This window comes from Furipterus horrens, unplaced genomic scaffold, assembly GCF_987537825.1.
Source record: "Furipterus horrens unplaced genomic scaffold, mFurHor1.1.pri manual_scaffold_2, whole genome shotgun sequence".
NCBI classification, from domain to species: Eukaryota; Metazoa; Chordata; class Mammalia; order Chiroptera; family Furipteridae; genus Furipterus; species Furipterus horrens.
In genome coordinates, this window is record NW_028327172.1 from 119,240,234 (window position 1) to 119,253,578 (window position 13,345).

The 13,345-nt window shown below is 36.0% G+C and overlaps 1 protein-coding gene across 3 annotated transcripts in view; it reads left to right on the plus strand.

Annotated features, from left to right (window-relative positions):
- The first annotated feature begins 324 nt into the window (after positions 1–324).
- NFKB1 (nuclear factor kappa B subunit 1) overlaps positions 325–13,345 on the plus strand; it is a 127,504-nt gene continuing 114,483 nt past the window's right edge. For all 3 annotated transcript variants that reach the window (XM_090266345.1, XM_090266347.1, XM_090266348.1), the window contains exon 1: positions 325–394. The gene's annotated coding sequence lies outside the window, so the exon portion shown is untranslated. The remainder of the gene's footprint in view (positions 395–13,345) is intronic.

A 13,345-nucleotide genomic window follows, 5' to 3' on the forward strand; every position in this document is an offset into this window, starting at 1 on the left:
TTTCGCCACCGGAGCGGCCCGGCTACGCGCTGACAGCTTCCCCTGCCCTGCCCGTCCGTCGGGCCTCTCGCCACCGCCGCCGCCCTCGGCCTGCGCCCCGCCGCCGGCCCCGCTCGGAGAGCCCCGCGCAGCCCAGGCCAGAGCCGCAGCGGCCGGGAAGGCGGCGCCGCCGCGGCCCGGCCCCCGCGCGCCCCGCGCTTCCCTCCGCCCGCGCTGCGACATGGCGCGGCACTGACTGGCCCGGCCCGGCGAGACCGCGCGCCCGCTCCCCCGGAACCAGCCCGACCCGACCCGACCCGCGCCCGGACCTGCTCCTTCCCCGGCCCCCAGGCCCGCGCCGGCCCGGAGGGGGAGCCGCAGGCACAGGGAGGCCGAGCGCAGACTCGCCACCAGGGTAAGCCGAATTCGGGCAGCCGCGGGCCACGCCAGGACCTGCGGCCCGGGTCCCGCCACCGACCCGACCCGCACCCCCTCAGCCCCGCTCGGACTTCCTCGTTCCTGCGCTAACTGCTAAGCTACGCCGTAGGAGCAGGTTGACAGGAGTTGCGAGGCACTTGGCATTGGCGACCCGGGGAAAGGCACATCCGGACCTGGCGGGGTCCGGTCGACCCGAGGGCCGCGGCTGCCCCGGCTGTCTTTCCTCTCTCGCCCTGTCCCTCGGCCAGGCGGGCACAGGACCCAGGAGGGAACTCTAGCAAACTTTTTTTTTTTTTTTAATCCCCACCCCCACCGCCTGCCGGGGGATGGCTTGAGGTGCTCTTGGGCTCGGAGGAGAGAGGGGAAGGTGGTTGGTGCAGTGCTGAACCAGATTTCACCTAAGGGCGTTCCATGAAATGAAAGCAGAAGTGCACCGCAGTCCTCTGGGCTGGGAGAACCCTCCCCAGCTCCCTTACATTGAATAGGACAGCCTTGTTCCTTGGTCTCCTGCTTCAAAAAGAACCCCCACTTCATGCACACGCAAACACACGTGTACACACACACACACACCAACCAGGACATAATATATTCACCCACTATATAGGACCTGTACATTAGTTTTCAAAGTAAGGAGGGCTTGATACTGATTCTACAGGGCCTGGCATTTAAGAGGGAAAAGAAATTACCTACTTAGAGCACTTTTTAGACACTCTGATTACATAAAACACTTGAGCAACGGTCCCATGTATTGTGCATGAACTCTAAAACAAAACTAATGATATGAATAAAGCCTAGCCTGAATCCAAGTTTTCTTATGGTCTTTAAAAATAAATACCGATGGAGATGTTTGCCCTGATTTATTGGTCTATCCTGAAACTTAAATGGAACTTAATGATACAGTATCTCATTCTTGAGATTTAAGATGTTTTCATGGACTTGTTAAGTAGGGTTTTTCAGCATTGGAGCTTATTAAATAACTATATTTAACTTAAAGATTTTGTCATAAAGCCCATAAGCTGAGAAAATGACTGGTATTACGAAAACACTTAATAGCTCTGAAATACAAATGTTCTTCTACAAACTGGTGATCTTTGGTAAACACTAAAACTTGGGATCAAGATAATCAGTGCTTATTTTTCTAGCAAAATACGTCAACTGAATGTTTTTGAGTACTTTAAATTGCATTAATGTTTGTTAAAATTTTAAAAGAGATACTTGATTAACATACAATCCTTAGCTGATGTATGTTGTTTTCCTGATTTTAATATTGTGCTTTCTAGCGATGGATTATTTTGCTCTTTGATGCAGTAAAGAAATTATATAAATGATTTAAAACAAACTGTTTCTTGAGCTTATGAACTTGGGAACCTAGGAAATAAAAAGATTTGTTTCTTATGGTCTTTTACATTCATTATATAATTAAACTGCTAAGGTGAGAAGAACATCTCTGATAAATGGAAACATGAAATCTGCTGAAATTATTCATCCATACTGATATACCTGCAGCTCCTCAATTTTCTCTGGAGCTTGTTTAGATAAAATGTCTTCCTGGACAAATGTGAACACAAAGGAAGACTCCTTGTGTGTAGATTTATGCTAGCACTGAAATACGGCTTGCTGTGAAGAGCAAACCACTTCTAACATGTTTGAAAGACTTCTTAAAGAAAATATAATCCAATTAGGGGTTGGTGGCAACTTGAAAATGTTTATTTTATTTTGAAATTTCAGTTTTATTTTATGTTCTACAGTTGGCAATCACATGGGCTGAATAAATGCCCCTGTTTTTCAAACCCAGTTAGTAAATACTGGAGTACAAATACAAAAATAGTTGTTCCCCTTTGTAAGCACTGCTTTGATCTTTGTACTTCCTTCTTCTACCTCTTAAACAAGATCATCTGTGATGACTGAATTGCAGTTAGTAAAAAAGCTCAATTAACTGGGAATAGGCAGAACTTCAGACTAAGTGACCATATTTATCGTAATTCTCGTCGTGTTCCTTGGAACAGATTGAAGCTAGTGTGAGAAATTAATATTTACTCCTTCTTTTGGATTTCCAGATAATGAACAAAGTAAGTTATGATACTACCCTGCTCATTGTGGTAAATAGGAGGTCTAGATAAGGAATTGGGGGCTACAGGAATCTGAGACTCTTATTCAATCAGGAAGACTTAATTTTTTACCTAATTAATGAGAGGTATTCCCCTTTTCAGAAGGGGTGAAAGTTCTGGCTTCTGAGGGAAGTGGTTAGTTTATAACCTTTAATTAGTTTGAACTTGGGAGAAGAAAGAACAGTAGTTGACATTTTAAAACAATATATTTTTAAAAATATGAGTTTCTTATAGATTTTTGACAATCAAAATGTCATCTTTTCCTTATTCAGAACTTATTAGTAGATGTCCTGTTCTGATCATAGAGACAACTACTTAGATAGTGGTTCTGGAAATGCAGAATAAATATTGAGACTGATCATGAATCACATTAGCAGGAATGAATATATAAAAATCAATGGCTACACAAAATTCCTCATTAATTTACCTCACTTAGTAGGAAAGTTGTTTTATTTGCTTAATTTTTTAAATTTATATTACATATAAAGTAGTGTTGTTACATATTACAAGAGGAGAAGGAGAAAAAAAGGGAGGAATAAAATTTTAGTGCTGGAGGACACTTAAACCTTCTGTTTCTATATGTATGATCAGAGTTAATTGCCAACTGCTTTCTGGGTGACCAGTAAACCACATTGAGGCAGTTTACCCTGCTTTCTGGGAATTAATTCTCATTTGCACTCTTGCACTATAAATATTGAACTCATTGTAGCGTTCTTAAAGGTGAGCAGATATATCATCAGAAGCCTATATATTCCTTTGACCCTTTCCCTCCTTAGGAGACCTTGAGGGCTTGAAGAACTTGGGGTAGTCAGCCTCAGAGAGGAATGTTTGGATTTGTGATGTGATCCTGCACATTAGTTTGGCCCCTTGACTCTGTGTGTGTGTGTGTGTGTGTGTGTATTGTGTGTGTCTAATAAAAAAAAGATTAATAATTGAAACCAGGTAATTTGGTAGAGTTAATAGTAGGGATGCATAACCAAGACTTTTATCTTTGTGATAGTTCATTAATGATTTTAGATTTTTTTTAAGTAGTTTTTATGATGATGAAATTGCTTTATGTCTTTGGTTTTTGTTGTATCAGAGATGCTCCTGACTGCAAATTAATGAGCTCACTTTCATATTGTCAAATGATGTTGGTAGACCTACCCTTGTACATCAGCTGATAGTTTAGAAGATAAATTGTGAAACAAAATCTTATTGCTTCACTATCAATAATTTAAAGCCAACAGTTTTACACAAAGTATATAAGGTGTGATTTCTTAAAGATTATAGAATCCTCAGGAATGTACGTTTTGAATGAAAATATTTGTTTTATTTAGAGTATTAATCATAAAATATCATTGTTTTAAATTTTAAAAAGAAATCAATTATCTCTCCTCATATTTCCTGTAGTAATTATTAGATTTAATTATCAATAATAAAAGTTTTATCTGCTTTAATTTGTTGCCTGTTTTGAAATTACAATAATGAAATGGGTGGTTTAATTCCCCATTACAAATTGGCTTATTATTTTTCACTTATATTTCACCATGAGGCCAAATATCTTATAACCAGCTTTATTATGATTTGTACTTTCAACAGGTAATTAATAAATTTAAACTACCTATAGATTTAATTTCTTTAATCTGTGAAAAAAAATTCTGACTGATGGAACTTTAAAGAAGACTGTAAAGATTCTATATGACTTATTCTTTAAAAACCAAAATATGAAAAAATAATAAAAAGGAGAGAAAAAAGAGCTTCACGAGAGAATCAAAATCCTGTAGTTCCAGTTTTTAAAAAGTCATATCTAATCTATAGTGACAAAATCTGACACTTAACATTGTGCTTGTTGGCGCACACTGAGCAGTCAGTAACTATTTGTTGAATGAAGGAATGACATAATTTTTGTTTAGTTTTATTTGTTTAGAAAAGGGCAGCTGTTTTCTGCAAGGAACAAGAATTATACCATTTTGCCTTGCCTTCTGGAAAGAAAGAAGCCAATAACTAGTTCTTACTTCCTGTATATTATATTATATAAAGAACACTTCATGTTTACTAGAACAGTAATTTATTTAAAAGTACCTGGTGCCTTTCAAATGGGAAGCATTTCATTCTGAAAGAAGAGTTTATAAACTAGAAAAACAAAAAAGGCTTTTAGTTTCAAAGTTTTAAGGCACTTATCAAATAAGGCAGTAAAGTAATTGAAATGGTGAAAGGTGCTTGTACAGTTTTTAAGAATGTAACTTTTTGGCTAGGCTAGAATTTCCCTGAGCTCCATTGAAACTGTAATTTCAATATTAGTATCTCAGAAAAAGAAAACTGTTACAAGCATTGCTTTGTAATCCAAAAATTGTTAAAGCCTATCTAAATTAATCAAAAAGTAAAAGCAAATACATCATGACATCTAGAATTACTATCGCCTATACAAAGTTAGGGGAGGGAGTTAGTAGCTGAAAACCTCAGGAACAAGCAGGCAGTTAGCAAGATTTACTGTACTTTCCACCGTCATTACTTTAACGATTTTGCAACACTGTAAAACCTGGGCCTCATCATGACAGGGTTTTGTTGATTACTTCTCAGTGCTAGTATTTTCAGAAAATTGTCCTTGAAACTCTGGCTATAAACATTTATTCTGTGTGGACATAATGTATGTAATGAAATATACCATCCAGACTAGAAAATAGAATGGTGCCAACTGTCCAGGTCCCGGTGTCATTGTGCCCCCAGGGAGAATCAGGCCAGTTTATTAAAACTGCTAACATCAGTCCACTCAGCTTTGCTGTCCACCTAATCCTGGCTCTGACCCTAGCATCTCTTCAAATCACTTACAAACATACATTCAAGTTTAAAAAGTTAATTTCAAAAATTGTTTAAAAATGCACAGATGTATAATCATTTTGTTGTCACCAACAAATTGAGGAAGAAACTAAATGTTTGCTTATGTAACAATACACTGTAAAGGTGTCATTGTTGAAAAGTACTCTGAAAGTGAATAGCAGTCGTGCTTTTTAGCTAAAATAATAAAATAGTTCAAATACTCTGTGGCTTCCCTGTGAGAGAAGCATGGGGACTGATCAATTTTGCTGTGTTCTGTTGCATACTTAGCTCAGTCTGCTGCTTCTGGGCATGAAGACAAGGGTAAACAAAAACATAAAGTTATAGCATTGTCCTAATCTTTACCATACTGGTAAAAAACTAATGCACAGTTCATACATTTCACAGTGGAAAATAGAGCTATTGGATTTTTCCTAGAGGTTAGCCTTTTGATATATGCAGTTCTCTAGCATTTGCAGACAAAATTTACTTTTACTAACTTGAACTTAAAAAATACAAAAGCTGCATAAAATTAAGCACACCTTTTTAATTAACATTTAAAAAACAATTTGCTATAATGAATTTTGTTTGTCAAAATAACAATTATTTTTAAAACTTTTTATTATTTATCATGTCATTTGGACTAAACATATTATGCTACATTTCTGTGTCAAGGCATACCTATCCTCATTACCTCCAAAAATCAGTTCTAACATATATCAAGCATAAAAGTTAAAACTCCTAATCAACCTACTTATCTATTGGTTCTGTGCCCAAGCCTGCAGTTAATTTAAATAGTGAAAATAAATTGCTTAATTGTCTTAGAAAATATGACTTCCAAAGCAAGAATTTTAGGAATGGAGGGAATGACTGTTTTTGTTTTGTTTTGTTTTTTAATGTTTTAACATGAAATCCTGACTCATGTTTTATTGGTATTTGAAGAACTTCTTTGTCTGCCAGTTCTTAACTTAGGTATAGGTTTATTTTCTAGGGTTTAACCATTTATTGATGTTTGATCATTAAGTCTTGATGTATAAACTTCAGTGTCTTTCTCTTATAAATGGGACTAAGTGTGGTGGTGAGGTAAAAGGAAAAGAGTCCCTCACAATATACAGCATCTGCTATAATGTTGTCTATGTAATACGAACAACTTTATGACTTATGCAGTTAAAATAAAGATGTGAAAGGTTGGAAGGAGCATATTTGGCTGTTCATATGGAGAAAATTTAAAATAGAAAAGAAGAAACATGAAGATGGTAAAGAATACAAATTAAACTTCATGCATTATAGTCCTATTGGATTTCAGAGAAGTACTTAAGGGAATACACAAAACCATGGGTTTATGTGAAATTAAAACTGAATATAAAATATCTGGGGAGAGAAAAAAATTTTTTTTGAAATGTACTCACACTGCTGATTTCAATTCAACCAAGAAGGCATGGGAAAATGCTTTTTGTCAGAGATGGATTAATAGGAGCCAAAAATATAGCTAGTTCCATACCATACTCATTTAACTCATTTATTATGCTAATATATGATAAGGTGTGTAAGTTAAGTGTTATGTGTCTGTTTTCAAACCTACTAATCTGGAAAAATTTTGTCAAAACAAAGGATAATGAAAGCATAGATAAAAGTTTAAGGGGAAAGTCACCTATAAAATTAAATCTTGAACTTTATTATTGACTTGAATGTGAAAAGGAACATAATGTAGAAAGTGAATCAGAATTCCAGAGAAAAGGGTAAATTCTATATCATGGATAAGAATGAGAGGATTATAATGCAAGTGGTAGAGAGAGAGAGATTGTCCTTGCATAGAACTTTTTTGCAGGAATTTAACTGTTAATTGTGCTATTTTTAATGAACTGAAAATAATGGTCATTTCTCCCGTGTTCTGAAAACACTTTATTTTTTATTTTATCCTCACCTGAGGACTTTTTTTTTTTTTTTCATTGCTTTTAGAGAGAAAGGAAGGGAGAGAGAGAAACATCGATGCAAGAGAGAAGCATTGATTGGTTGTCACCCATGTGCACCCAGACTGGGGATCCTATGCGCTCAGACTAGGGATGGAACCCGCAACCTAGGTATGCGCCTTGACTGGGGATCAAACCTGCAACCTTTTCGTTATAAGACAATGCTCCAACCCACTGAGCCATACCAACCAGGGCTGAAAACACTTTAGAAGTCAATTGATATTAAGTAAACTTCAGAATACCTGGGAAATTAAAATCAAAATCATGGTATGTGACAATTAAATGTACTTCCTTGCTCTCAGGCCATATCGTAGCATTCACTTGAAATAATGTCTTTCTGGTTTCTCTCCATGTGTTTACCCAATTTCCCATTTTAGACAGTTAACTGAATTTAACAAGCACACCTTAGAACAGTTCAATATTTCCTGACTATTTTAAAACATTACCTTACCAGTCATTTACCCTGAAGTCCTTTGTCATAATGAGCAAGGAAGGTATCCTATTTCTCTTAGAAAGTCCATTAGGATAGCCAAGTAGGAATTAGTCCAAGTTGCTTAAAGAGATTTTAATCTTATGTTGAAATAAATGGATGATTTGGGTGGGGCAGTTGTGCTATATTAAATAAGTATCTATTAAACTCTAGGAGTCTAGTCATTCAAGGCAAGCCACAGAAAACAAAAATTTTATTGCTGAGGCACTTAAGTATCTTTATATAGATGTCCCCATCTTTTGTGAATATCTGATTTATCACCATCCCCATACACCAAATTGCTACCCCAGCACACTAGGGAATGCAGTTGTTAACTCACTGTGGTCACTCAGCAGGCTTCCCGCGCCAGAAGTCGAGGAACCTATCTATTCCTCACGCACACTCACTTATCTCCTCCAGTCAGTCTCCAAGTTCTGTCAACTCAGCCAGCTCCTCATCTCCAGAATCCATTTCTTCCTCACTGAATTTCTAGTTTCATTTTTGCACTGTCTCCTAATATATTATCTCCTGCTTCTATTCTATCCTTCATTCCAGCATAAGGGTCAACTTTCTAAAGTGCAAGTCTGATCATGTCACAATCTTTATATTTCTGAAATGAAGCTGCATTGCCTTCACAAGCTGATTCCTGCACACCTCACCTTCCTCCCTTGCTCTTCACCCATCCCCTATTTTTCATATGATCCACATCAATTCTCAGTTCCTTATTCACCATGTTTTCTCTCTTTGACAGCCTCTGCCTATGTGCACGCTGTGTGAGGAGTGCCCGTTCTTTCTTAGCCATTGTGCTAACTGCACAATCTTCAGGCATGTTTCAGCCATCACCGTTTCTCTTACCCTCTATCTTATTCTCCCTGCCCTTCCCATAAAGAGTTAGAGCTGCCCCCACCTCCAGCCAGTCCATGTTCTCTTGACTTCTTATGCATTCCAGACAGAAAATATCTTCAAGGCAGGGACTTTATCTTATTTTTTATTTGCACAGCACCCAGTACGTTTGCTGAATGACTAAGTACATAACTAGGCAAAATATCAATAGACTGTGGTCCTGGCTTGCCAGATTGCTCAGTTGGTTGAAGTGCCGTCGCATACACCAAATATGTTGCGGGTTTGATCCCCAGTCAGGGCACATACGTAGGTTGTGGGCAAGTATGCGAGGCAACTGATTCATGTTTCTCTCTCACTCTCTAAAATAAATGAACATACCCTTGGGTGAAGATTCAAAAAAAAAGAAAGACTGCAATTGATTAAGCGGTGTGGCTCCAGGCAATTTAATTAACTTCCCTGGGTCTCATTTTCTCCTGTAAAAAAATGAGAGTCAAACTAACTGAACGTCTTCCTCTAAAATTATTTCTTTCTTTGATATAATAGTGTTTGTTATTTGGAAGATTTCAGACTTTCTTGCCATAGGTCAACTTAAGGAAAATGCAGTGAGAAGTTACAAATAGAATTCTTGATTATTAATGTGATAAATATAAGGAACTACCCATTTGTTTGGATTGCGTTGTCACTCGTGGTCGCACTCAAGTTTCTTCCTGACATCCAGATGTTTCAGGGATTGCATCTTTTCATTCTTAATTAGTATCTACTATGAACTCATATTCATATTTCTCCAAAGAAATTAAAGGCAAACTTGATACAGAATTTAAATATAAAATTCAATATTTTTATTACAAATTGGTTCAAGGTCTCACTAATTATTACTATATTTGGAGGAGGAAGAAAGGAAAGTGGTAGTGCTATGATCTGAATCCTCATCTCATTGCAAGAACACAATTTCAAAAATTGTTAAGAAAAGAGATATAAGCATAGTATTGGGTTGGCAAAAAAGTTCTTTACATTTTTTTCTGTACAGTGGCTCTAGTTGTGCTTGGTTTTCTTTAATTTCATTTGAAACAATTTTGTTAGATTGTAGTGTGACAGCTGTCATATCAGTGTGCATTAAAAGAAACTTATCTAAATTGGTGAATTTTTGTGCAGCCATTTAAATATTGAAGATGGAAGAAGATTTGCAACATTTTCAGTGTATTATGCTTTATTATTTCAAGAGAGGTAAAAATGCAACTGAAACACAATAAAAATAAAGGTTTGTGTAGTGTATGGATAAGGTGCTGTGACTGATCAAACTTGTCAAAAGTGGTTTGCAAAGTTTCTTGGTACTATTGACATTTTGGCCAAGTAATTCTTTGCTGCGGGGCTGTCTTGTGCATTGGAAGATGTTTAGCAGCACCTCTGCCCTCTACCAGCTAGAAGCCAATAGCAGGAGATAGCTGAAATATTCAAAATATCTAACTCAGTGAAGTTATTGGTGAAAATGAAAACTGTGTTTATTTTATGGAAAAAATATAATGAGCTTTTTGGCCAACCTAATGTTTGGCGATATGAAAAGAACCCCCAGGAAAACCAAAAAGAGAAAGTTAAGTATTGAAATGTAAATCACTCTGAAAAGTAGCATTGTGGAGCTGAGGAGGGATGGAGTAAGGGAAGCTTTGCTTTTTTATATAAGCTCTCTATCTCTGCATAGTAGGATTTCTTTTTGAACCATTAGCTTACTTGAATATGTATTGAGTTCTTTCTATGTGCCAGAAATTCATAATTTCATGGAGCTTATTATCATGTAATGTTTTCAGTTTAAATTTTTTTCTTTTTACATTAACCTTTTTAAAATTGAAAAATCACCATAAAGAAGTGCAGAAATTACAACAGTACAGTTTTAATGATTTATCTCAAATTGAATACACTTAACCTAGGTAGTGTTCTAAAAACAATGCCCCACAAATCCCCTTTCTGCCCTTCTTAGTCAAGACCACTACCATTCACTCTCCTTTAAAAGGTTTCATTAATGATATTTGGATTACGTGCATGTGGATTCCATGACTCATATTCATCTACATACAGTTGAGAGTTGATGGAATAAATTAATTAATTACTCAAAGGAGCTAATAATAAACTTCATACAAATAAGACCTCTGCTATGGTTAAAATGTCTAAAGTCAGTTTGTTTCAGATTTTCCTCATTAAACAAAATATATTAGTAAAAATATCAAACAAATCACTTTTTTACATTAATTTGTCACTTACGAGTTTGAGTAAGTATTTCGTTTATTGCCAAGCAGTCAAGGTCACTGACAAAGAAATAGGGGAGAAAAAAGTATTCACATCAGACCTTATCAGACACAGAAGAGAGTATAGTTTATCTCTTTCTTTCCTACTTACTTTATACATTAACATCTGCATATATTGAAGGGTTTATATGAGTGGTCAGTGTGGATAAGCCTTCATAACGACATTCAAGGGAGTGAAAGGTCCCTCTATAAGGCCTGATTTTGATGCTTGCAAATTATTATTTGTGTGTGTGTGATTGGAAGGTTATCATTGTGATTATTTATTTAAAGAAATCCTTTTCTCCCTCCAAGCTGATTATCACCATATCCATAGAACAAAGTATTGTTGGCTCACATGATGAATCCTTTTCTTTTATTTTTCTCTCTCTTTTTTTATTATTTCTTGTCCCATTACCATTTAGTCCCCTTACACCACCTGCCCTCTCAATCAGCACATCATCGTCCATGTCCATGAGTCCTTTTTCCTTTTTGCTCAATCCCGATCCCCTCACTTCCCCCAACCTTAGCTGTCATCCTGCTCTTCATCTGTGAGAATCCTTTTCTTTTAAAACATAAAGGATATAGTTTTACTAATATTTGAATATTAATAAAAATTAAAATCAAAACTAAAGTCATCATATTTAGATTTTAAGAGTTTAATCAATTTTTCTATATTTTATCAAAAGAATATTAATCTGATTCGTAATCCTTGAGGTTTACTTTCTCCTCAGTCTGAAAATACAGATACTCTAAAATGATACTCAAGACAAAGGCCAGATATGAAATTAAAATTTGGTCATGCTCTATTTTTTTAATTAAGACTTTATTTTTTTAGAGCAATTTAAAGTTCACAGCAAAACTGAGAGGAAAGTACAGAGGTTTCTCATATATCTGCTGCCCCTCACATGCAAAGCCTCCACCATTGGCAACATCCCCCATCTCAGTGGTTCCTCTCTTAGAATTGATGAACCTATGTTTTTATATCATCCATACTTTTAACATTATTGTTCATTCTTGGCAGTGTGCGTTCTGTGGGTTTGGACAAATGTATAATGACATGTATCCAACGTTATGCTATTATATGAGAGTATTTTTACTGTCTTAATCCTCTGTGCACACTGTTTTTGTGGGAGAAGAAATCTGTAGAATTAGAAACATGGAAGCAAAAGGTTCAGAACAAAGTCTGTTAAGTCAAAATCCTTTCTATGCCACCTGAATGAAACACCTCAGACTTTGTTTTTTATGTAGAAATGGAGGGCAACGATATCTCACAAGTGGCTTGAGTTATAAAATGTAAAATTTTATCTGATTTAGTATAATATTTAAAGAATCTCTCTAGGTATACAAATTTATACTCAATAGATTTTATCCTACTGTAGTGCTGACAAAAAGAAATTTTGCTTGAAATGAAATCTGCCATTCGATATACATGACAATTACGTGATTATAAAAAGTCCAAAATATGTTTTTGATTCTAAAAATTTCACTCATCTATGATTAAGAAAACAACCATAGGCCAAGGTTTTTTTTGGTGGGGGGGAATGCATTGGAATTCCTTCTAATCACTTCTCTAAGAAAATCCCTAACCCCCATGTTTACAGTAGACATGATACAGTCAGAATTTAGATGATTTTTTCATACAGGAATAAGGTTATATTTGCTATGTTTTCTTGATTCTAAGAGATATTTTCTAGATAGCTTTCTGTTATTGGTTTCTAATTCAATTTCGTTGTGCTTATATAACATCTATGAATGATTTCAGTTCTTTGAAATTTATTGAGACTTGTTTTATGACCCAACATAATGGTCTATCTTGGAGAATGTTTTCTGTGCACTAGTAAAGTATATGTATTCTGCAGTCATTGGTAAGAGTGTTCTATACATGCACTTAAGTTAATTTGATTGGTTCTAGTGTTCCTAAATTTTCTGATGTTCTGTTGATTTATTTTTATCAATTACTGACAGAGAAGTGTTAAAAATCTTAACTAAAATTGTGGATATTTCTGGGTTTTTTTTGCCCTTAGTTCTGCTTCATATGTTTTGAAGTTCTTATAAACACATTAAGATTATTTTCTCTTCCTGATGTATGGACAGTTTTATTATTATGAAATGTTCTACTTTGTCCCTGGTAATAGTTCTTCTCTTGAAGGCTACTGTATCTGATATTTTAATATAACTTGCTTTTTCATATTTAGTATTTCCATGGTATAACTGGCATAACTTTCCATTCTTATACTTTTAAACTATATGATATTTTAAATTAAAGTGTAATTATTATGAAAAGCATATACTTGAATATTGCTTTTCATACACTTTGACCATCTCCACTTTTTTATAATGAGTTCAGTCCATTTCAATTTAATGTATCATCAATATATTTCGGTTTAAGCCTGCCATCTCGGTAATTGTTAGCTATATGTGTCATCTGTTCTTTATTCGTTTTTTCTTCTTTTCCTGCCATCTTTG